A 26,646-nucleotide genomic window follows, 5' to 3' on the forward strand; every position below is an offset into this window, starting at 1 on the left:
CCTAATCAGTGCTCCACTTGTCTTCTCCTAACCAAATGGTATGATTTGGTCCCAACATCAACTTGACTTTGCCGACAGTCTTTATTTAGTAGTACTATAAATACATAGTCCAATCCGAATCAAACATACACCAAGGCAACAACATCGACATATCAATGGCTAAGTTTTTGTTCACAATAATCTTTTGCTTGTTTCTCCCAGCATTTCAAAAAGGAGGCCATGCACTCACTGTAACGTACAATGCGACAAATAGGGATCCAAACTCAGCTGGAGGCATACGATTCGCTAATGAGTTGGTTGGCTTAAATTATACCAAGCAGACGCTGGCAAATTCCACTAATTAATTTCATTTGGGCTATTTTTCAACAAACTGTTGATGCTGACAAGAAACTATGCACAGTTCTCAATGCTTTTATTGAGAATATCACTATGGGATATGTTGCCTATACTGTTGGCAATGAAATTTATTTAGGCACAAGTTACATAAAATCTTATTCAGGAAACATAAAAGAAAAATCTATTTGGCAAAATCACGTTTGGGCAAAACTGTCAAAAATGGGGGTATATTAGTCATTTCATAGGGGATCCTAGGGAATCTTTGCCTTTCATTATTTTATTGTCATATGCTTTTACATCACTGCCCTTGTTATGTTTTTATTGAGTCGAGGGTCTCTCGGAAACAGCCATCCTACCTTGGTAGGAGTAAGGTCTGCGTACACTCTACCCTCCCCAGACCCCACGTTGTGGGATTTCACTGGGTTGTTGTTGTTGTTGTTGTTGTATGCTTTTACATCACTGCCCTTCCTGATAAAATGAGACTCTCTTTCATACAGGTTTTTCATATAGGCTAATCATGGGTTATGTTTCCCATGCTCTTTTTCATTTTTTTAATGTATCCTTTTTATTATTATTATTATTATTATTATTATTATTTTTACATTAGTTGTATTGTGTATACATAAGGTAGGCCTAGGGTGTATTTTTTTTGTTCACTTATTGTGTATGCATATGGTGGGCCCAGGGTGTATTTCCTTTTTTCTTTTTGTCTTTTTTTTTTTGGCATCTGAAAGTTTTTTTTTCTTGTAAATAAAGTGTTATTTATTGGCTATATACATACGGTATTTAGCCTAAAGTGTATTTTTTTTCTTTTTTTTTAATTTTATTTTGGTATCTGAAAGTGTTTTTATTTTTTCTATAAATTTGTTATATACTGGCTATATATATACGAAATTTGGCCTGGAGTGTATTTTTTTCTTCTTTTTCTAATTCTTTTTCTTGTTTTTATTTTTGTTATGGTATATATATATATATATATATATATATATACACACAGTATTTGGTTCCCGTTGGACGTTATATATTGAAGAGTGGAATAATTTGAGTAAATGATTAATTTCTGTTGTTTAATTTTGTATTATTTTTTGTTGAGCTCAATATTATTATTTCTTGTGAATGCAGTGTCAAATCATTATTTATTAATAACATAACAAATCAAGTCACTATTAGTGTTGAAGTAACTATGAACTAAAATTAGTTATGACCATATTATGAACTGTTGCCAATTTAATTATGAAAATGCAACAAACCAATATTTTGCATTGAATTTCCTATTAAATATTGAAAAGTCATTTATTTTACCATTTTGCTCTATTAAAAAATGCAGATAAGTAAATTTCTGTTCCAAGAAATGTCGAATGCTATTGCAGCGAAATTGGTCAAGGATCGCGTTTAAAACCCTTAGGTCCCGAGTTCAAGTCTAGGTGCGCGCATTTAGTCTAAAACTTTTTTTTTTTTCATTTTTTCTTTCACTTATATGATAACCAAACTCAAACAAATCAAGTACCTGTCACACCCCTTTTTAACCCCGGAGGGTTAAATTAGAAGTATGACGTATTGGAGATTCCTAAATATGCTTGTTTTTAAGGAGTCGCCACCTAATTATTTATGGTGAATTAGGACACCTAAAGTTTATTAAAGTTATGTTTAAAGTTAACTCTGTTTAAGGTCTGCGAAACGTAAGATTCTAGATAAGGGTTCAATTAGTCTAAAGGGAAGGTATTAGGCACCCTTTAAGACCCATTAACAATGGTTAACCGACCGGACTAAAATTTAATTAGGCTAAGTATAAATATAGTATTATAGAAAAAGAAAGTAATTTTGTAAATATAGCTAAAATTACAGATAAGAATGTTATTTAAGATAGGATTTGTAGAAGATAATAATGTGTATAAAAGAATACTTCTAATGTTATTTTAAAATACGACTCATAAATGTTGTTAAGTTTTAAACAAAAGTATAATACTTGTGGAAAGGTAATAGTTGCATAAAAGAGTTTTAGTCAAAAATAAACTAAAAGAAAGCGGGACATGTAATGTTTTATATATATTTGAAGAAAATTGAATTATGCCGACTCACAAATTAAAAGGGTTATTGTAAGATTAATGTTAAATAAATCTTAAAAGTTTCATATGAAGACTAATAGTTTGATATGTATATATTGTGCTAAAGTTGTTTCAAACAAATATGTATTTCGAGTGTTGGAAAGGAATTAAAATGAAAGAGTTATTCGTTGAATTAGTTTGTCTTTTTAATCCTTAAAATAAGCTAACGTTAGTGTAAGATTTGTGATGTTTTAAATTTCTAAAATGGTAAGCACAAATTATTAATCCCTTAGCCAAAAGACGTAATCATGCTATGTTGAAAATCAATTACTCAAATAAATGTTATAGATACTATAAATAGTTTAAAATATAAATAGAAGGGAATGTAATTTGTGGAACTAAACTACCCATTACTAAACTACTAAATCTGCTAAGGTTCATTTAATCTAAGCAAATAAACAAGTAAAATATCAGTCATACAATTACCAATAAGAAATAAAATAGGGGATTAAAATGGTTTAAATGGGCTCAGCCCACTTTGTGACTGCTGGAATTATGCTGCTGCTGGGACTGATAGAGAGTAGTTCACGTTGGGGCTTTTTAGCCCAACACCAAATGCGGGAGAAGACGACGAGTCGCTTGGACTCGTATGCGAGATGTCATGCATAAAAATGAAAAAAAAAAAAGATTAGTATGTGATTAATAAATAAGGCTAAAACATGTAAATATGCACTTGAAACAAATTAGGATGACAGTGTACAGTCAGATCTTAACTAGAATAAATAGTTCAGCATTTCTATTTTTTTAGTGTGGAAAGAAAGAAAACACAAAGTCACAGATGGGAGAGACAGCAGCCCAAAATCAACCATTTCACTAACAGGGCAATATACATCTTATATACTGGATATACCGACTCATATACACCTAAATGTGGATGAGGCTAAGTGTTCCGGGAATACTGACTGTTAACGTTTACAAAGCCCAACCATACCAAAGAGAAGCAAACGAAAGGGAAATCATGCCAATGTATTTAAACTCCAAAGATACATGTACACAATTATGTACAGCACCAAACAGAATCAGCCTACTGAATCTGAAGAACTCTTCTAAGCAAAAAAGAAAACATTTGGTAGTTCAATTATCTGTTTCCAATTCTTATATCCAACTTAAAACAGAAATGGAACACCCTAACGAGAAACTCATGTTTTAAGAGGCATTGATGTCCTTAAAGATTTTGGAAATTCAAATGAATACCCAAGGAATTTTACGACTGTGGGGAAGGGAAACTGGCAATATCTGTTTCTTTTTTTTTTTAGCCAGTTCTCAGAGAGGGAAAATAAAGGAAACATCAAGCATTTTCAGTTAACAGAAAGTTCTGAGCTTAAAATGGATTTGGATCATCAATCAACAAGACACGACGATTAATCGAGCCAAACCGTAATCATTTCAAAATGAAGCTCAACCATATTATTGTTTCTAGATAAAACAGATCCCAAGAGATGGCAATTGCTAATCCTTTGATAATTTAAACACATTGATAAGACAACTAAAATAAACTATAAGTGGAATCATTTGAGAGTATACTTCAAAAAATGACCAGTTATTCCATGTAGACCAGGGACAACAACCCTTCTCTGTAAACATTGAAAGAGGAGTGAACTTAAAATCTTTACTTCTTTGAGCTGTGTTTTAATAAGCCTTGGTCAGAATAGTAATCCCTTAAATCATTACATCAACATTTAATTAATAAACATCTTAACCTATGTTTCGAATTAATCTTCAAATGAAGAAGGCAGGCCATTGTATCACATTAGCTTCACAACAGAACAAAGAAAACGAGATTTTGAAACAAAGCCATAAGTAGGAAACAAGGCAAATTTTAGCATTGTGGTATACTCTACTTCTACATGGTTTTCACTGATCGAGGGAGCGGGAGAGTTACAGCCTCACAGTATGAAATAAATGTGTCTATGTACAAAAAGAATTAGTACTGGGCAGTATCAAAGTAACTAGCAAATCATTGATAAGTCACATAACCATTTCTATCACATCTAAACCCCAAACAGGCTGCATTCATGTCGAGCTATACTACTTGAACAAAATAGCGCAAAAAAGGGGGACAATGCTGACCTGTCTTAATCCTATACGTGATATACCTAAGATATACACACCCTGGTATATATATATCAGATGTATGTCGAATGTATATCCTTTATTTACTTTAATAATCTACTGTATATCTTGTGTATATTCATTTCAAATGTGTCCTAGGTCCTGGAAATTCAGTCTCAAGCATCCGGATTATACTAGATATCTTTCAAATTTAATTAATGATTAATGCACTATCCTGGCAGCTCCCAAACATCGAACAGATTAATGCGACGACGAAGAAACCACACAATCACTAAACATATCGCAGAATAAACTAAAAGAATTTCTTAAACGAACAGACACTAAAGATCATGAATAATGAGTGTATCGAAGTTTACCTGTTTTGTGCGCAATGAACTGGGGTGTCAAGATCGTCGAAACTACTCTCTCGTATGCGCTGATTCGAAACTCGACTCGAAAATTAAAATGATTCTGTTGTAGTTAAAGTTCTTTGTTCGAACAGCGAGGGAAATTAATCGAATGGTGAGACCTTAACCTCTCATCACAAATCTCGGATTTCAACAAAAGTATTTTTCGATTTGAAGGGTTTAAGACCAGATCAAAAGCAAGGAATTTGTAACGAAATATTTTATGTATGCCCAATCACCCCCCAAATCAGTGTTCAAATCCTCTTGCGGTTGAACTTCACGAAATACTCTCAGAAATTGATGAAGATTGATTTTCTGGGGCGATTTGAGGCGATAAAAGTTTGTGTTTTTGTAAGGGAATTTTGTCCCTAAATCTTTTCTGTTTCTCCCCGTCCTCCTTCGCCGTTCAACTTTTGATCCTATTTATAGGGCTCGTTTGTGTTAAAAAAAAAAGAGGAGCGTCGGGGAGAGACGATCGACGTGGGGAACAAGAGGAGATGAAAGTGGCAGGGAGGAGTATGGCGTGGAAGGAGACAAGGGAACGTGGATGTGCAGGGACAGCAGGGAACGTGAGGAGCATGAGCAGGCGTGGGGGGACAATGAAAGGTGGAGGGGAACGTGGGAGCGTGGAGGCAGGTGAAGGAGGAGAAAGAGAGAAAAAAGGAGGAAGAAGAGGATGGGGGTGTCGGCTGAGGGTGAAGAGAAAGAAAGAAATGGTGAGGGTTTAGGGTAAAGAAAATGAGGGTTGGGCCGGGTAGGAGTTAATTGGGCTGGCCTATTAATTTAAATATGGGCTGATATAAATGTGGATTGGATATTAAAAATGTGGGTTGCTTATTCGGGTAGGGAAATAATATTATATTGGTATTTTGGGCCATTAATTTGGCTGAAAATTGTTGGTCCTTCCTCCGCTATTTTAATTATTTTCGGGCTTCTAATTTAATAACTAGTACAATATTTATTATGTCAAGATAATTAATAATTAATATGTAGACAAATAAGGATTTTAGAAAGTGTTGTCTAGTAGTTAATTTAACGAATCCGAACCCGAAAATGAAACGATGACTAACTGTTTAAAATTTATGATAAAGTAATGCTCATAATGTTGAAAATAAAAGTAGTGATATTAATAGTAGTAGCAATAACATATCGTGAAAAATAAAGTATTTAGCTCGTTAGTAAATTTAGAAACCCGAGTAAATTAAAATAAAGGAGGGACAAAATTGGGTGTCAACAGTACCAATGTACTTTAATCCTTTTGAACACCAAAACTCACTTAGTATTGCTATTTGATTGAGAAAACACTAAGCCTTTGAACGAAATGTCATATCACATACTCATTTCTTTGAAGATAGCACATTAACGTATCTAATACTTTGAATGCAGTGGCAACTCATTATCTCTTAACATAATGCATCAAGTCACTTTTGGTGTTGAAGTAACTATGAACTATAATGAGTTATAACCTTGTTATAAATGAGCTCACAATTACCGATCGGTAATATAAATCAACGATGAGAACCGCTAACGATCGTCGTGTACACAAGTTCGTAACGTAAAAAACAAACAAAGCATGAATATCATGAATTGATGCCAATTTGATCATGAGAGTGCAACAAACGTATAGTTTTCCTATTTGACCGAGAAAACACTAAGACTTAGAACAAAGTGTCATGTCACATACTCATTTGTTTGAAGACAACACGTCAACGTATCTAATACTTTGAATGCAGTGTCAACTCATTATGTCTTAACATAATGAATCGAGTCACTTTTGGTGTTGAAGCAACTATGAACTATAGCGAGTTATATAACCTTATTATACATGAGCTCACAATTACCTATCAGTAATGTAAAATAACGACGAGAATCGCTAACGATCGTCGTGTGTTCGTAACGTAAAAAACCACACAAAGCATGAATATCATTATTTACATTCCAATTTGATTATGAGAGTGCAACAAACCTATATTTTGCATTGAATTTCCTATTAAATATTGAAAAGTCATTTATTTTACCATTTTGCTCTATCAAAAAAGGCAGCTAAAAAATATCCGTTCCAAGAAATGACGAATGCTATTGCAGCAAAATTGGTCAAGATCCGCGTTTAGAACCCTTAGGTCCTACGTTTGAGTCTAGGTGCGCGCATACAGTGAAAAACTTCCTTTTTTCATTTTTTCTTTCACTTTGATATTGACCTGCATTTCTCCTCTTCTGCTAAATATGTGGGTTGTGGTTGTTTGGGCCTAACTTCTTTGAGCAACCCAATGCCCATGCATCTTTATGTTTACAACAAACAGCCCACAAAATTAAATTTGTCCACTAAAATATAAATATAATACCATGCTTTTACTGGAGTTTTCTGACTTTTTTCTCAGGATTAGTCTGCCTGATATTGCTACTGCTTTAGTATTCACTTTAGGATCCTTGGATGGAGGCATTTGGTTGCACCTGATAGATAGGATTTGAAATTCTTACTTAAATCAGTTCAAATCAATCTCTATATTGTATTCATTGAAATGAACTTGATAACCAGTCATACGAAAGTTCAAAAATATGTTTCTAATGTTGAAATATCCTTGTAAATCCAGACGTCTCCCACCCAATGGACCTATCAACAAATATATTATAAAGGTTTTTTTTCTATTCGATGCCCCAAGAAACATGCTTACTTATAAACATGGTAAACTATAAGTACACAAATCTTAATGATAATTATCATTAAGGAATTAAGTCATTATTCCTACGGAATTGTGTATTGTTATCACTATGACTTGTTCACTCTATAACTGAATTCTTCTCTAACAATCCTGTGTTTCTACCAGTATTGGTGGTCGAAATGGTCAACCCAAGCAAGTTATAATTAGTTACGAGAAGTGTTACTTATCATGTGGTTGGAATGAAAAATGACTTTTTTTATTGGGGTTCACAGGATGTAAGTTACATTGCAGAACATGTGGTTGGAACTGGTTCTTTTGGTGTGGTTTTCCAAGTAAGCACTGCAATAATTTCTGGGTTATTTACTTCTGTTTTTTCTTTACAATATTCTATATTATTCTGATATAAATTTGCTATTGTCACGGGCAAAATGTAGAGGGACTGGAGAGATTGTGGCAATAAAGAAGGTTCTTCAAGATAAGCGCTACAAGAACAGAGAACTGCAGATTATGCAAATGTTGGAACATCCTAATATTGTTGCTCTTAAACACTCTTTCTTCTCAACAACATACAAGGAGGAAGTATACCTCAACCTTGTGCTTGAATTTGTTCCAGAATCTGTCAATCGTATTGCGAGACAATACACTAGAATTAACCAGAGGATGCCATTGATATATGTCAAACTCTATACCTATCAGGCATGTTGCATTTTCCGGTGGATCTAAACTGTTACTTAGACACTAGCTTGGTCATGTAACCTTTGTCTCTGAATTTGCTTCTCTCATTGTGGACACTGGCTGGTACTGCTTGTGCTATGTTACTTTGGCTAGTTTTGAGTTTTATTTGCCTTCTTTACTATCCAGTACCTGCTGGTAGCTCAGTCCTCTTCCCATTACTGTATTTAGCTTATTTATTTTGGGTGGGTGGGTGGAGATACATTGTGGGGAATCCACCATTGAAATTGTCACATGGTGCAAATGCTTAAGTTGGGAACCAAGTTATACATTTGGTGCGTATCACGAACTTGTAATTTATCTTGTTTGGACTTTTTAGACCTCCCCCCCAACACCCCCACCCCCCCCCCCCCCCCCCCCAAAAAAAAAAAAAAAAAAAAAAGAGAGAAAGAAAAACGAACAAAAAAGAGGAAAACAAAGATGGTTAAAATGTTAAGACTAGAAAACCTGTCAAAGAAAAATTAGAGCACTTCTAGTATTTCTGCCTATAAGTTGCTTTATATCCATCTAGACTTGTATGAGTTATTATTTGTACCAATGGTTGATGTACCTGTATTATGGACCAAAAATCCATCAGATTCATACGCCCACTGTGTATTGAAATTAAGTCAATGTTTCAAGGTTCATAGCTCCCAGGTTGACATTAGACCTTTCCTTTCCTTCTGTCCTTTTGATTGTCCACCTAGCTTTGATAGTTTTCATAGATGAAGTATATGTATTCTTGAAACCAAGAGAAGGGCCTTAAAATATTTTGATATGTTTTATTAGAAAATTTACGATTAACTACTTACAGAAAATTCAAACATTTAATGCTGGACTAGTTGCTGATTCGAGGCCATCTAACGTCTCACTTACTATACCTTTTTCCTTTGTTTGGCTCAGAGATGCAGGGCGCTGGCCTATATCCATAACTGTATTGGCATCTGTCACCGTGACATCAAGCCTCAGAATTTACCGGTTAGGTGTTTCTTTATGATAGTGGATTCTGTTCTTTTAAGTAAATATTTTGTTAAGTTTTACTTTACTTGCTCTTGACCTCATTCTTTGGATAATGATTTTCTGGATCGAAGGCCCTCTAATCATGATTAGTTAATTTGGTGATTTTTTTTTCTGAATGTGTATGACTATCTGCAATTCATTATGTGTGTGTGATTTTATAACTTAATAATCTAGTTGGACTAAATGTAATTTTTTGTTTATAGAATAGACTTTGATATGATTCTGTATTATATATTTAAATGATGTATGATGACAAGAGGGGTGACTTAGATGGTAAGCTTCCTCCACCTTTAATCTTAGGTTGCGGGTTCGAGTCACCAAGGGAGCAAAAAGGTGGGAGCTCCCAGGAGGGGTAAAAAAAATATGGTTAAACTGAGTGGATGAAGTTCTATACTTTATCGCATAGAAAGCCCTATTCTCATCAAAAAAATTCTTATAGAAAGCCCTATTAAATAAAATTGTGAAACTGTATAGCAAAAAGCAGGAAAGGGATTGAAAGGAGGAACACCCAAGCATTTGCATAAATGATTGCAAATTGTATATTTAGGGTCTTATGATGTGTGTATAATGATATGTGATGCCCGGCAGAATACTCCAATTTTGGGAGAAGTCTTAAGACCATAATGAGTGAAGTGGTAAAGGGCATTGAAGAGGTTTCTTAACTTAATATTATTTATTGGGCAAGCCGCTAAGCAGACTATAGAGAAACCAAGGAACTTAGTATCTAGCAGATCAAGAATACAAATCCTTTAAGTTGAACTGTCTAAGAGGCAAAACATTTACATCTTTTAGAAAGAGAGATGCAATAGCATAATCCTATGGTAGAATACGTGATGATGTCAGCTAATTTTTTGATAGTGTCATGTTATTGCTATTGCTGGTATCTTGTGGTTATTATCGTGATATTCTTATCTCACTAAGCTGGAATACTGTTTAATACTTAGGTAAATCCACACACGCATCAGCTGAAGCTTTGTGATTTTGGAAGTGCAAAAGTTTTGGTAATTTCTCTCTGCAAAGAACTTTGCATTTAAGAATCTCATACTCGCTACAGTTCTCCGACCTAATTCTTTGACCACTGGTTAGGTGAAAGGTGAACCCAATGTGTCATATATCTGTTCGAGATTTTATTGTGCCCCTGAACTCATATTTGATGCCATCGAATACACAACAGCCATTGATATTTGGTCAACAGGTTGCGTGATGGCTGAGTTACTTCTTGGACAGGTATGTCCACTGTCTTAATGTTTTTGTGCTATTCTTAGTTGTAGTTGTATTCTTTGTCCTAATACTTCTAATAAATCCAGTTTGATAGCCATTGTTTCCTGGAGAGAGTGGGGTTGATCAATTAGCAGTGATTATAAAGGTGAATTTTTATGAACTTTTCTATTCTTGATGTTGTCTTCTCAAAGGATACTTTGCTGATTTCCCTGGACCACTGTTGCCTCAGTAAATAAGGGAGCATATCTCCTTTTGGGGAAATTCGAAAGAAAAAAAGAAGCAGCATGTTTTCACATTATGGCTTAAGAGTTTGCCAACTTCTGCACAGTATGATTATAGAGTTAAATTGCCTACGTGATATTGATAGCTAATTTGTGTACGAAAAATATCCAGTTTTGGTAGTTCAACGGGCAATAAATAAGAGAAGAAAGATCTTGTACCCTGCATTTGTTGAAATTTGTGCAACTTGCCCACATCCGCTTTTGTCCTATATTAGATATCTATCCTTGAGTCAATGAAGTTTCACTCATCCACTTTTTTAACTTTTGAAATGCCAACTAGTTTTAGGGGTTCTTCATGATGAACACATTAATTCATGTCTGTGGTGCTGTTATACACTTTAAACTTCTGTTTTCTGCTTCCCCCGAGGTGGATGGTGGGGTTGGAGTCCTCTTTCTTTATACTCTTGGGGACTAATTTTGTGAGTACTTTTGCTTATAATGTAGCTATACATGTTGACGGAAAAGATGGATTGTTATTTGTCAGCCTACTTATGCAAGCGGGATTTAATCATATATCAATTGCTGTAGGAGTACCAGTATTTGCGATGGATCATCTGCCTTGATAATAAGTTAACTTTCCTTTTCTGCTTCAAACTTTATGCAGGTTTTGGGGACACCTACTAGAGAGGAGATAAAATGCATGAACCCAAACTACATCGAGTTTAAATTTCCACAAATAAAGCCACATCCATGGTACAAGGTATGTCGTGTAAATTAAAGATGAAATTCAATATATAAAGCTTGATTATTGGTGATCACTGCAGCATGCTTATGTGCTCTTGGTCATTCCATCACTTCTACTTTTTGATGAAAAACGGGTTGTGATTATAGCTTTTACTTTGTTCTTCCTTCTACTGAAAGTCAGATATATGTCACCAGAACCATGGGCTACTTCTGTTACCATTTTCAAAAAAAAAAAAAAGAACCATGGGCTACTTAATTTGATTCATTTTTTTCTTACAGCAGGTATGAAGGATGACGTTAGAAATACTGATGTTAATCAATTAAAGTTGGTTAAGGACAGTTTTGGAAGTTGCTTATTTCTGCTTAACGACTTAAAAGTCAAAAGGTGGATAAGATACTCGTGCCCAAAAAAAGGGCCAAATATAGAGAAAAAAAATCGGGGAACACCATGCAATCTGATAACTTGATTATCCTTGAGATTGTATTTGCCTAATTTAATTGCTTGAATTGGATCTGGAGTGACGATCTCTAGAGAAAGGGTCAATGGTATAAAGTTCCTCGAAGAGAGCCCCTCTTCCTCTTTACAATGGTAAATGACATTTAAAATTTTCTAGAAGCAAGTGGAAAATTGCTGCTCTGAAGAAACAAATAGGACTGGCTGGTAATTTTTCACCCACCCTTCCATGGTGTGGAAAGATGGGACACTGAAAATCAAGAATTGAGAATACCAATCAAAAATAAATAAATCAGGAGTTGAGAATGAGAGCAATCTGTTAAAAAGTACAACCTGTTGGCAAAAGATAGAGAACATATGGCACTTGGTTCCAGAATATCTTAGAGGATGGTGGTATTTGGTGCACCTCCCTAATATATGGAGTACTTGAAAATCATAGTGTGTCAAATACCATGAAAGACATGAACATTCTTCCCGTTGGTTCACATGTGTCTGATGGTAAGGCATTGTAAGATCCAAATTCTTCAGAACAACAGATGGAGTAGAGATTGAGTGTGGACAAACAGAGAAGAATTCTTAGAAGAGTTTTAGATGAGCCTTGATTGTGAAATGTCCTACATATATAAATACTTCTATTTCGAGGCTCTTTGAGTCTTTGAGATGCTTCCAAGCCTGAACAAGACTTTGTACATCAGAATGTACAGCATGTCAGAGTACTAGTGGAGTGATGAGTTGAACTAGCTTTTAATGTGATGCACCTAGAAACTTATGCTATTGACTAGTGCAGTGAGATATTGACTATATTTTCTTTCCATTTAGCCCATGGGAACATTCTCATTTATTGTCTTTTATTCCATATATCTGGATGAACTATGCTTCTCTTTTCCTGATTGTTTTCTGTCATATACAGAGGGTTCATATTTCTCTGTCGCCATTATCCCTTTCATAAGTTGTTTCCTCTATGCAAGTCTAACTGTACCTCACAATGCATCTTGCAGGTTTTCCAAAAGCGATTGCCTCCAGAAGCGGTTGACCGATTTGTCGGTTTTTCAAGTACTCACCCTATTTGAGATGCACTGCTGTAAGTCTACTTTCATTCTGAATTAATTCAATCTCATTATCTTGAGGTTTGGCTGTAGTAGCCTAATGAATTCTGCTTTAATCATGCAGTTGGAGGCTTGTATTCATCCATTCTTTGATGAATTGAGGGATCCTAATACCCGTCTTCCCAATGGTCGCCCTCTTCCACTACTTTACAATTCTAAGCCCCAAGGTAATGTACACCAAAAGAAGGCTATTTTACCACATTGTAAGCATATTATGTGGTTGACTTATTAAATTAGATATGACTGGTTTCAGACTGAGGCGTTGGGACTAATAATCATTATTTCAACTGCAACCACATATGGGAAAGAAAAATATGAGACCTGAATTGGGCGGAGCTTTTACAGTGGATTCATATAGCTGACTTCAACTAATTCGTATTGAGGTGTAGTTGATTGATTATGATTATGTTCTAATTATGAAGGAAGCTTAACCACGACTTTTTTTATCACAACAAATAAAAACACAATTCAGTACCACACCGGCAGACTTTTGCTGGTTGATTGAGCTGTTTCGGCTCCAGCATGGATCTTACTGCTTTTGCTCTAATTATTCACCATGTAGGTTAACTTATGTTGCACCTAGGATTCTAAGGAATGCGGTTAACTACCATGTGTCCAGCTGTTCAAAAATTGAAATAGTTCAACTTCTATCGCTAATAAGCTAGTCCTATCTCTTGTAAACAAAGTGTCCCACTCTTGATGGATTATGTTTAAAACATTTCTGAAAGAATTAAAGTAATAAAAAAAAGGGAGGTTCTGAGTTCATAATTATAGTCTCAGCAAAAGGGTTTAAGTTGTTCAGACAAAGCAAATCTCAAAACTGCTTTGAAATATTTTTCCTTGAGCCGAGGGTCTATTGGAAGCAGCCTCTCTACCTTCCGAGCTAGGGGTAAGGCCTGCGTACACACTACCCTCCCCAGACACCACTTATGGGAGTACTGGGTATGTTGTTGCTGTTGTAGACAAAGCAAATCTCGAAAAAAAGGAAAAATTAGAATAGGAGAAGAAGAAACACTAAATGATTTGTTTGCCATGGTTACAAAAAGAAACACGAAATGATTTGTTTGTAGATAGATGACTGTAATGGAACCTACTGAATGACCACGCAGATGATCCCATAACCTCGCAATATTTGGGCAAGCTAGTATAGGATGATGTTTAGTTATTAATATTTTGATGTGACACCATTGATCTGTTTTGCCATTGATGTTTCACATATAGCATTTTCATGATAATAGATGGAAAATTAACTTTTGGTATATATTTTTTTCTGATATGAAATGTATTTATTTCATGTCATTAGTTATGTTGTATTTTAATCTTTGCTGGATAATGTAACCAGTCAGTGTCTATGCAGCATAGCTTTGAGCATCCTGTGTTCATGTAATACTCCAATAATACATTATTTGTATGCATGAATATCAAGTCAGGTGGTTGTTTAGAGTTGATCATTGAAGTTGCCATAACTTAGTAGTCTAATCAGGGAGGTATATCTAATTAGAAGCTACCACTTCTGTGAATTTAGTCAATGGCATCCGATTTCACGAATTTGCTCGTCAAAATTCAATAAGCAAATCAGATGCAGTCAAGTGAAGTGTAGATGTGGTTTGCTAATACTCCAGTGATTGGACCACACGACAGGTAGACTTAGGCAGTACCTTTTGGCAATATTTTACTCTGTGTCTGAATATTCAATTTCTAAATTTGTGAGCCCTAAATTTTTCTCTCGCTCTTTTGATGTACGTGTCTTTTTTATTATGGCATGCACCTTTGCAGAGCTCACCGGAATTCCTACTGAAACCTCCAGCGCGTCGTTCCAGAACATGCTCGAAGGCAGAATTTATTCATGGCTTTACGACCCTAGTGGCTATTTCACATTTTTGCCACTGTCCCTTTCTGTACAATGTGATAAAGTGGTGTTTGGACATCATCCACTAGTGCTTGTTAAATGTGGTTGTAGATCAAGTTCACAGCGCTGTTAGACTTGCTGTTGCACGTATGTGAGAGAGCATCTTGTAATTTGTTCCTGATAGCTGTAACGAATACTGTGCATACATGTCAAAGCACGTTTTGTATACATACGAAAACACTGAGGTTTTAGGTTTGGATGAAGAAAAGCTGAAGAGGATTTTTATATAATTTTTTCAGTTTTTTGTTTTTGCCCCAATTTGCTTCATGGGCAATGCCAGCTAATTGTCATACCATAAAAGGGTAATATACGTCTTCAGTATTTCCTTGCATGTGTTATTCAGTGTAACACGATCACATATTCACATGTTACTTTTCTAAGACTAGAAGAGCTGTTTTCAGCAAATCGGATTATTGTTGGCTTTGATAATCATATCTCCAATAGACTGTTGATATTCCAAGAGCTATCCTCATGTGGCCAATAGCAATGTGTTTCATAGGTCTTATACGGTGAGCATTGATGTATGTGCCTTGTTGCTAGATTAGTAGTAGTACTCTCGACATTGTCAAGTCATTTGCTTCCATATCCAAATTGTGGTTTCTTCAAACCTTGCTATAGTCGTAGCTTGAATAGGATATGGTTATAGGAACTAAATCTGTTTGCACTTTTTGGACTTTGTTTGCTCCCTATATTTAGTATAGGAACTCCTGTAATGAAACTAACAAATTTAATTTTGTACTTGATAGTTTCTACTATCCGCATCGTCTTGATACCATCAATGAAATCACTTCATCAAAAATAAGAATAAGGGAACAAAATATGTGGCACTCCTGAGGTGTAAGCTGACAACACTTGGCCCATAAGTGCGTTTTGCCTGGACGATTTTCACCAAAAGAAAGCAAGACTTACAATATCACTGCATATATTGACAAAATCACATTGAAGCGAGCAACCTCTTGATTATGGGATAAAAGCTTACATAGGATCTATAATTTTGATGTCCCTTAATGGGTCTACATATTGTATAGAACAGGTTCTGGAAACCTCATAGTGCTAGATATTTTTGAGAGCTGATTTGAAATCCTACTTGACTTATAGAATGGAGCCTGTTTCATTCTTAGAGCCTGTTTGGATGGGCTTATTTTAAGCAGCTTATAAGCTGCAAACAGCTTATAAGTTAAAAAAAAAAAATATAAGTTGGGGTAGCCCAACTTATTTTTTTTGGCTTATAAGCTGTTTTGAGTTTATAAGCTGCTTTAGATAAACTAAGTCAAACTGACCCATTTATTTTTTTGAGCTTATTTTGTCACGACCCAGCTCCGTGGGCCGCGACTGATGTCCTATTTGGACACCTCAAACAGACTTACATACTGACTCGTCATATTTTTATCTAACTCAGACTTTCATATTAATCATCTCAAACAGATTGAAAGCAAAGATTATCTTAAGCGGTCGCACGTGCAAAAATTTTCATATCATAGTCAGAAGGGGCGGCGGAATACACATCGCCGAACAGATATACACATATACAAACATACGGGCCATTATGGCCGCCATAACAGACGGGACCGCATTAAGACGTAGATCATAGACAGACGAACACACACACATGACCCATTACCCACATATATGACTACAGGCCTCTACAAACCATAACAGAACCATATGGCGGGACAGGGCCCCGCCGTACCCCAAATAACCAAATATACAGAAGCATATACATCACAAAAGATATGTACCAATATATGGGCTCCGGATCAAAAGGAGCACTCTGTAATAGCAGAATGTGTGGCCTACACTGGCAGATCACGAACCTCTGTACCTGCGAGCATGAAACGCAGCCCCCGAAGAAAGGGGGTCAGTACGAAAGATGTACTGAGTATGTAAAGCATAAAGTATAGAAATCCAAACCATAACTGAAATGAAGGGTACAGAGAGAGAATACCGGATCAAAATATCAAAATCTGTACTGAAGACACATGTACATAATGCAAATAGAAAATCATGCATAAGGCTCAGGAACGTGGTCACCACTCCGACGCTGGTGCCACAACACAGCATACTGCAGAAGGTTTCAAATCTCCGTACAACTCCGAACACAACATATGATCACATCATATCGTATCATCAAAACATATCATAAGCCATATCACAGCATAACTCCATAAACGGAACCCGGCCCTATGGCGAGGTCTCGGGAACCGTAACACATCATACTGCCGAATTTATCATAGTGCGCACGATCACAAACCGGCCCGGGAACCGGCGAACGATATCATAGTAATAGGCACGAGCAGAGTAGTGCGGAAACCATATGCGTATACACAATTAAATTCCAAGACTCGACAAATAAATACACACACACACACACACACACACACACACACACACACACACACATATATATATATATATATATATATATATATATATATATATATATATATATATATATATATATATATATATATATATATTGAGATCAGAAAATTCAAAATAAGTATCGAGTCTGTCAGAATTAGTATACAAAAGATATGAGCCTTTAAATTTACAAAACTTTCGAAAAATACCTCATAAGCCATTTTCTGAAAATTTAGTGTCGTTCACATTTAGGAGCTTTCAAATAACTTATGGAACAAATCAAGCCTTAAATTCATAGGCAAAAGTCCCCTCTTTATATCATACGAAAGTAGATTAAGTAAGACAAACGAAGGAAGTCTCGTGGCTAGTGGGCCCACCTCGGGTCAAGTCGAGGTGGCGGACATAAATTACGAACATTAGACTCTATGGAGTCATCCATGTAAGTTTCAAAACGATTCTATCACATTTGTGCAAATTATGGATGTTCGAATAGTTTCCAACAAAACATAAGAATTATAATTCAATTACATTGAATGAATAGTACCTAAAATCAGACTCAGATTTCCATGAACAGAATTGCCCCCGAGGATCAAATCTCAACCTAGTATGTCTAGGACATGCCAAAAGAAGGAAAGGGATAGCTTTACATACCTTTTTCACTTCTTACGCTCGCCCAAACTCAAATCCCGTTTGCTCCAAAATCTACAATTGGTCATAGTTACCAAATATGAGTTTCAAGCTTTTATGAATTCAAACTTAAATTCATATTTGTCTACCGAAATTTCGGCAGCATTTCCCCTATAAATTCAACATCCCCGAGAATTAACTCGGCCACAATATCAACAACAAAACCCACAACAATCCAACAACATCAAGAATCACAATAAAACACATTCTAACATAATTGCTCTTCTTTTCTATATTATGCAACAACTCTCATTCTAACTTCACACTTCCAACCCAACATCAACGTTCTCATATCCATTTACTGATTCAAAGTTGTCCAAACATAATTCAATAACATTTCAAGCAATACTCAAGGATTCAAACAATCCCGACAATTCCATATTCTATCCAAAACTTCTACAAATGCGACGAAACAACAAAGTCGCATTGTTTCCTTCCAAATTCATGAATGACAACCAAAATCCACATTTTTTTGAATTCTACTTTCATAGTTACATAGAAACTATATTAAAAACATATAATTTCCCCATAACAACATACTACCAATTCCAATGCCGACTTAAATCGTCAAACCTTTATTTACGTCATAAATGCCACAACGACACAACTAACACACCAAATGAATTGCATTTCACCTTCCTTTCCCCACCCTATAGCACACGGCCATACACCCACTTTCACACACACACGGCCATGCACACACACAACACAATCCCATAATTCTCATTCAATTCTAATCATTATAACATGTGTACTTCTTCCATAACATAAAAGAATAGAATTCTTACCTTTATCTTCAAATTTCAACTTGCCGCAAACGTGGTCCTCTCGCTTAACTAATTATACCACGTCGGAGAGCGTCTTGAACTTAATAAGAATTCAAGAAGAACGAGATTTTTGGATGAAAGCTAAAGGACTTGGAATTTTTTTTTCCTTGCTTATGGTTCGGCCGAATGGCCTTGAGCTCTTGGTCTCTCCTTTGTTTTATTTTCTTGAAGCTTCTATGGATAAACAGTATATAATTATCCTCTTATATTAATTGATCACATGACTAATCACATGACCAATTTCATGGGCTTGGGCCAAGCCTCATGGCCGGCCACCCCATATACTTTGGGCTTCAATTTCTCTTATTTTTTTCTTGAGCCCAATTCACTAAGGATCATAATTTGTAATTCACGAAACTAATTTCCGAAATTTCAATTTTGCCCTTGGCCTTCTCCCGGATTTCCACATCAATATTTTTCATGAATATCACACATGTGTTAGATAAAATAAAACATAGCCTTATTTCTTTCAAGTCAAAATCATTTCTAATTTCCCGAATGCACAAAACACGGGATATAACATATTTTAACCATAAAATGACTTTAAGCTGGCCAACCAAACACTCAAAAAAACTGAAAACAGCTTATAAGCAACTTATAAGCCAATCCAAACGGGCTCTTAGTAGGTGCAGAGAGATTATATGACTCTTCTGATCTGTACTAGGGGTGAATGGCCCGTGCCAACACGAAGGAGGTTTAAAGCGTATACAGTCAGCTTTATTCGCAAAAAACTTGATACTTACTTTTCAGCTTGTGAGTATATGCCATAAGCCGTGAACTGCAAACATACCAAGACTGAAAAGACAGGCTTATTACATATAAACTGCTTGATGCAGTTCCTTGCCAGCACGGACCCAATAAGTATCAAATCGTCGGACAACACTGCATCATAGCTAATCGTGAGATACAATATACAGACATTTTGGAACAACATCCATGATGCATCATACTGATAAATGCTAAAGTACATATTGTTTACATAATGTATGGGAGAACTATTTACAGGTTAGCCTATGTTTAGTCTTCTTTGTAGCATTCTTCTAAGCAACTTTGGGAAAAAAACACCTGTACAATTGGGCAGAAATAATCAAATGTTAGTTCTTATATCTTGGAAGCAAGAAAAGAGAGAAGGCAAATAGAAATAGACATTTGTGAATGGAATTAATACCACCTTAGTAGTCGAGCTGTCAACAAAGTTGAATGCACATCCTTAAGGCAAGTGAGAAATGAAATTAGATGAAAAAAACTACTTTTGTTGGCCATGTAGAGTCAAAATGAGCTTATGTTTAACCCTCTTTGCATGAACTTCGTCTTCTCCAATTGTTTGGCAGCCATTTTCAGGATGAAGGGAACACGGGAGAAAAAAGGAGCATGTTAACATTCAAACAATAATTACAAATAAAGAGCTAAACAAATATGTAGAAGTGGTGCAGTGTACTCCTCAATGCTAAAGTGGTCTACATAAATACAGAAAATAAAAATTCAAATGCCAATCTTCGGAATATTGAAACTAGAAGTAACTCTCCCATTCTAGATGTAAGGAACGCATAGTCTTCTTACCTTTGAACTGTTAAGAAGTAACACACATATCCTCTACCGAAAATTTGTATTTATTTTGAATCTACTGGAAAAATACAATCTCAGCTGGTATTAAATGTTTTTCATCGTTTGTTAGATTTAAAGTCATTCACCAGCTTTCTCAACACATGCCTCAATTTTTTTGCTACAGCTTACTATTATTTTTCAAAATCATGTTCATCACACATCTCTCGAACAGCTTCAGTTGTTTCCTCTTGTTTCACCCCTTTCTGAAAGATTATTAATCGTAAAGTTTTAGCGGCACACGCGCTAGGTGAAATTCTCAAATGTTTACAAAATGAATTGATCTCTAAGTGGCTTCTTAAACTTTATCTAAGAACGGGGAATACTGAGATCGTCAAGTTTCTCTTGTTTTTTCCACAGAAATCTCCATCATATTCATTTGGGATTTAAGCATTTCACTTGACTTGTTGAATGCTTTGGAAATTGTTTTTCTATGTTAAGAACCTATCATATAAGTTAAAAATATGTTATATGTATAATCAATTGGCCACTCTTTTAAAGTTGGAACAACATTTTATCGAATAAGTGTTGTGCAAACGAACAGAGACCTCTAAACTTGAAAGCACATAGACGGGAACACCCAAAGATGCTATTACATTCCAGATCTTGTAAATAAGTTAAGAGAAGATGTCAACAGAGATTAGACAAAATCACAGGAAGGGAAATTTCCGCAAAATGAAAGAGAAATCAACATTTTCGAGGCAAAGATCCGTAGCCATCATCGACGCCTATATGTTTAAAATTACTAGTAAATGTTTAACATTGATTAAATGCAGACATGTCTACATACATATCATTCAGGAATGTGTAACATACATAACAAACTTAAAGATCGAACATACACGTTATCAAACAGAAAATATTATCTTTTAATTGAAAAGCCTACAAATAATGAATAAAACAGACAAATCCTTTATTATATTGAGAAGATGAGATACATCTTTGAGGGTCTGAATCTCAGAACTTTTTCAATAAGGAGAAGTTAAGATGTAGAAGAGCAGTACTTTCCACGCTGTTAAATGCTACGGCAAACACACAAATACACAACCACCATTATCACTCAAAAGAATGTTTGGTTCTAAAAGTGTTCCAAGTTATAGACTGATTTTCTTTTAAGAAATTGAACAATTAGTTTTTGCTTCCTCACCATTAGTTGGTTCGATATTTTTAACTTAAAGTCTTCCATGGATAATATGTTTTAGCACATTCGCAAACAAACCAATACAGTTAAAGTTTGAACAGTGAGCTTACGTTGAATAGAGCAAAAATAGACGAGGCCATGTAGGCCGACCAAACTCTAATTTATCCCACCAAAGGCTAGCTTGAATTCTGCAAATTAAACCTGATAATGTTATAATTGGGATGAGAACTTTGAAGAAAATTCTAATCTTCCACTATAACAAAAATGTAGGAACACTAACATTGCTCTCCCAAACATACAAATGCACTAACTTCGTGTAGTTACGTTGACCAACTAACTTTGATAGAATTGATATATATATATATACACGCAATCCAAATTATTCAGTTCAGAAGAATAATTACATTATGGGCATTAGTAAAGTTACAGATAATATATGGTCTCTATTTATTATTTTCTGGTTCAAAATTTTCTTATTGAGGTTCTTTTTTTATTAGACTGGGGATGAGGTAGGAAAAGGGGGAAATGAATCAGTGAGAGTTGAACTCACACATATTTTGTGGGAGATTTAACTAGTGCTAATAGACTATAATGATTTTATTGACTTGCAAATTACATTCCTATGACGTGGGAATACGTTAGTTACTACTTTGTGATCTTAGAAATCAAGTAAATTACCGCTTATACCATTAAATTATACTCTAACATTGCCAGTCTTCTCTTTGAAATAATTCATGTATTCGTCCTGTTGAAGCACAAAAAAATTATTAACCAATCCCAATAGACAATTTTTTTTTATTTAATCTCTTATAAGCATTATTGTTTACCAAACAATTCTTTTCACTAAATATTCTACTTCGGACACGCTTTTATAAAAACGAAAAGGACAACCAAAATAAATTGTTTTAATAACATAGATCAGGTTATAGATGAGGTCCTATCGATGCATTTCAACGTTAAAAGAGCTCTTAGTTTCACTTGACTATGTGGAAGCTCCATATAAAAGACTTAAAATTGCGGTACTTCTATTTATAACAAATGCTTACTACGTTAAGATCGTTATACTTCGAATATTTGCACATCAATAAATAAGTAATGCCAAGCCAGAAGGATTTTCATGTAATTAACGAGTAGAGGCAAAGCTATAACGATGGAATTCTTGAACAGATACATGTATAAAGGTATATTTTACTGGTTCTTTTCTTTCTTTTTCTTCTATCACAGAGTTATCCCTCAAAAAACATTGTGAAGGAGGAGTTTTTATATAACTATTTTCTTCAGCTTTTGTTTCTATTTTACGTTTTCGTTCCAGCAATTTCCAAAAGGAAAAAAAAATAACTTTTAATTTTAGTACAACTCCAACTCTAGAAATATGATACAATGGTTAAATTCTAAGTATTTCTTTCACGTTTTCTCTAATCTTTAAAGAAATATTATACAATCTTTTAAAGATGCGTGGGCATTAGGCTGCTCAAAGAAGTTGGGCCCAAACAATCACAACCCATATATTCAGCAGAAGTGGAGAAATGCAGCCCAATATCAAAAATTTCCCAACATTGTATCAAATATACTTGATCAACAAGGACAACTCACTTTTAATTATATTCTAAGGGAATGCAATTAATTATAGGCTAGGCAATAAAATTTAGACAAAATTGGATAAAGTACATTGGTACTTGATTTGTTTAAGATCATCTAAGTGAAAGAAAAAATGAAAAAAGAAAAATCACGTATATGCGCACACCTACAGTCGAACTCGGGACCTAAGGCTTGTAAACGCGGACCTTGACCAATTTTGCTGCAATAGCTTACGTCATTTCCTGGAACGGAAATTTATTTAACTGCTTTTTTAATAGAGAAAAATGGTAAAATAAATCACTTTTTCAATGTTTAATAGGAAATATGCAAAATATAGGTTTGTTGCACTCTCATAAAATTAGTTATATGCTAGCAAATAGAATTTGGACAAAAATTTTATAGGATTAAATATTATTCTTTTATTTCTAAGCATAGGTGCTCTTCTCTTTCAATGAAATACACAGAAATTTGCAATCTCAATATCTCTCAATTTCTACATATAAGGGAGGGAGTTTTTTTCCCCTCTAATAATCGTCGTTAATTTCTCGAAATCTGGTCTTAGACATCATTGGTTATTTATTTAAATAACCACCCAGAAATAACATTGTTTGTGTGGACTTCTATTAAAAAATTAAACTCTAATTGTTATAGCATTTTTCTCTTTTGATAAATGCTAAAATTATATATGATTAAAATTGAATAGAATTATAGATAAGGACATTTACATGATCAAGGACCAACACTAGTTTATAAACACATAGCTAAATCTAATTGTCTACGATGATTGCTATGGTTACATTTTTGCAATTGAATATTTGATCAAATGTTTTTTTTAGAGAAATATTCCATTTTAAATTCTCAGTAGAGGAAATAGTCAAAACAAACTACCTAAATAGCATAAACCTTTAAAAAGATCTCCTAAAACTAAGCACGACAACACCTAGAACAAATACCATAATCCATGCCTAAAACGTAGGAATTAAATAATGCTAATTTTAAGGGCAAAGTCAATTTGTTTTATTTCCAAAGAAAAGGTGTGGACTAATCAGGACCATATTTATTTTCTTTTCTTTGAATTTAAATTTGATTGATACACATTATTTCTGTGTGTTACAGATTCTATTTAGAATAATTTTTTTGTTTATAATGTTTTTAACCTTTGAAAATTTAAAATTTTAACAATATTATATGTGAAATATATATTGTTGTAATTAAATTTATATTGTAAATACAATTCACATATTTGGTATAATAAATGTATGAACAATATATATTATTGATGAATATTAACATTGGATATAGACAATTCATACATTTTGAATAATAAATGTATGAGCTTAATACAGATAATATATTGATGCAATATTAACATAATATAAAATAGTTATAGTATAATATATTTGAAATATACTAAATGTTTCTTTTAAGAAAACTGTCAGCATAAAAATAAAGTTTGAAGAAATCATTGTGGAAGTGAGAGAAAAGAGTAAATGAGTAAAATTGTATTAATGAAAATAGATTTCATTAATTAATGGAGAGGGTTGGCTTTAATCGGGGTTTATTATTGTATTTATTTTGTTCTTTTCAGAGTGCTATATTTGTTATAAAATGTGCTATATTTGTTACTTTTAAAAAGATATGTTATTCTTGTATATAATTTTTACTAACTGGTTTAGTGGGTAAATATATCTAACAAGAAAAAAAAGGGGGGGAGGGGAGGATTAAGGTTTTGTATATTGTTTAGGTTGGGCCACCGTATAATGAAAGAAAAAAAATCTATGTATATTATTTAGGTTGGCCCACCGTATAATGAAAGGAAAAAAAAAATCTATGTATATTATTTAGGTTGGCCCACCGTATAATGAAAGGAAAAAAAAAAGCTGTGTATATTATTTAGGTTGGCCCACTGTATAATTATGTAGAATATATAGGTGTATGTATAAGTGTAGGTGTATGCATCTTATTTAAATATTGCCAATAATGTTTAAGTGTGTCCCACTTTAATCATTACACTACATTAGAGGGAAAATATGGACAAAAGTTGGCTGTTTTGGATCCTTCTGGGGTTGGGATATTCTGGTCATTTTACGTGGCCCTATCCCCATTTTTGACAATTTTGACAAAATGGGTTTTGCTATTTAGCAGCACCCAACATAAAAACCGAGCTCACTGGAATCATATTCCGTGAGGCAACTCATGTTTGGCAGTGGGCTGGCAACTCATCGACTCCAGGACAGTGTCGGATTTAAACTAGACGCAGTGGGTTCACAGAATGCACGTCGTCTAGCTAGGACTATGCGTGGGTAGACGTGTCAAGTTTAGCACCCGTTCAGATTCAAGTGGGTTGGGATTTGGGCCGACATATTTAACGAGTCGTTTAGCTGTTTAGGTATGGCCCAAGTTAGCCAATCATTTGGCCCCTTGGCCGCTAGTTTGGACTACAGACATAACCCAAAATTGGTTGTAATAGTGCATGCTAACCATTTTTCTAGGCATATAACTGTAAAATAGCAATTATCATGAAGTTTCAAATTCAACAAGTAAAACTTCATGATAATATTTTTCATTTTTACCTATGAAATTTTATACTCCATGACAATGCCTGCTTTCAACTACATGGACTATAAAAAATGGATATTTGTGAATTTTATCCCTCAAATTGACCCATTAAAAACATCTTAAAATATAGAAAAATAGATTTTTTTTGTCGATTTATTGATATAGACAGAATAAATAAAAGGGAAAGTTTTTATTCATTTAATTTGGTAATTAAATAAATTTCTTTAAAAAATAAATAAAGTAGTACGGGTTGGGTTGTGAAAAACAATTATGAGTACCACGAGTCGTCACTCTAACCAATTTATTAATTCGACCCATATAAATAACAGAATTCACTAATTCTAAAATTGAAATTTGTCAGTGTTCTAGGTGGATTAATAGAAGGGATTGCGTATTACGTGAGACTAAAGGCTGGTTATGCGAGTAGTAACTGGGCGCAGAACGGGCAAGGCACCCGATGGGATAAAGGTTATTCTGGCAAGGCACCCGATGGATGCAGGGGCGGATCTAGGGCCCGCCGAGGGCGTTCACCCGAACACCCTCGGCAAAAAAATTACACCATATATATAAGGTATTTTTTCATTTTTTTTATGTACACATATGGATTTTGAACACCCTAAAAACAAGAAAAGATGTTGGTTCAGTGGTCTAGGGTGTTCAAAATTCACTTGAGTTTCTAAGTTCAGATCCCAGTCACTATATTTTTATTTTTCAAACCTCCTCAGTAAAAATTTTAGATCCCAGTAAAAATTCTAGATCCGCCACTGATGGGATGAAGGTTATTCTGTCACAACTAGTTTTTTGGATTACTGTAATGGTTTGAGAAATGGATTTGTGCCAGCGATGAATAAGAAGATGAGAACTGACTATAGTAACAATTTCTTTGTTCAATTGCTTGGCAAAACACCTGACCAGCTTTTTTCTGATTACAAGGCTAAGTATTAA

General features: G+C 34.6%; 2 pseudogenes; both read left to right on the forward strand.

Moving 5' to 3' along the window:
* LOC132598982 (uncharacterized) lies at positions 1-26,646 on the forward strand (annotated as a pseudogene).
* LOC132598981 (shaggy-related protein kinase kappa-like) lies at positions 7,699-15,299 on the forward strand (annotated as a pseudogene).

The sequence above is a fragment of the Lycium barbarum genome, chromosome 6 (genome assembly GCF_019175385.1).
Source record: "Lycium barbarum isolate Lr01 chromosome 6, ASM1917538v2, whole genome shotgun sequence".
Classification (NCBI taxonomy): Eukaryota; Viridiplantae; Streptophyta; class Magnoliopsida; order Solanales; family Solanaceae; genus Lycium; species Lycium barbarum.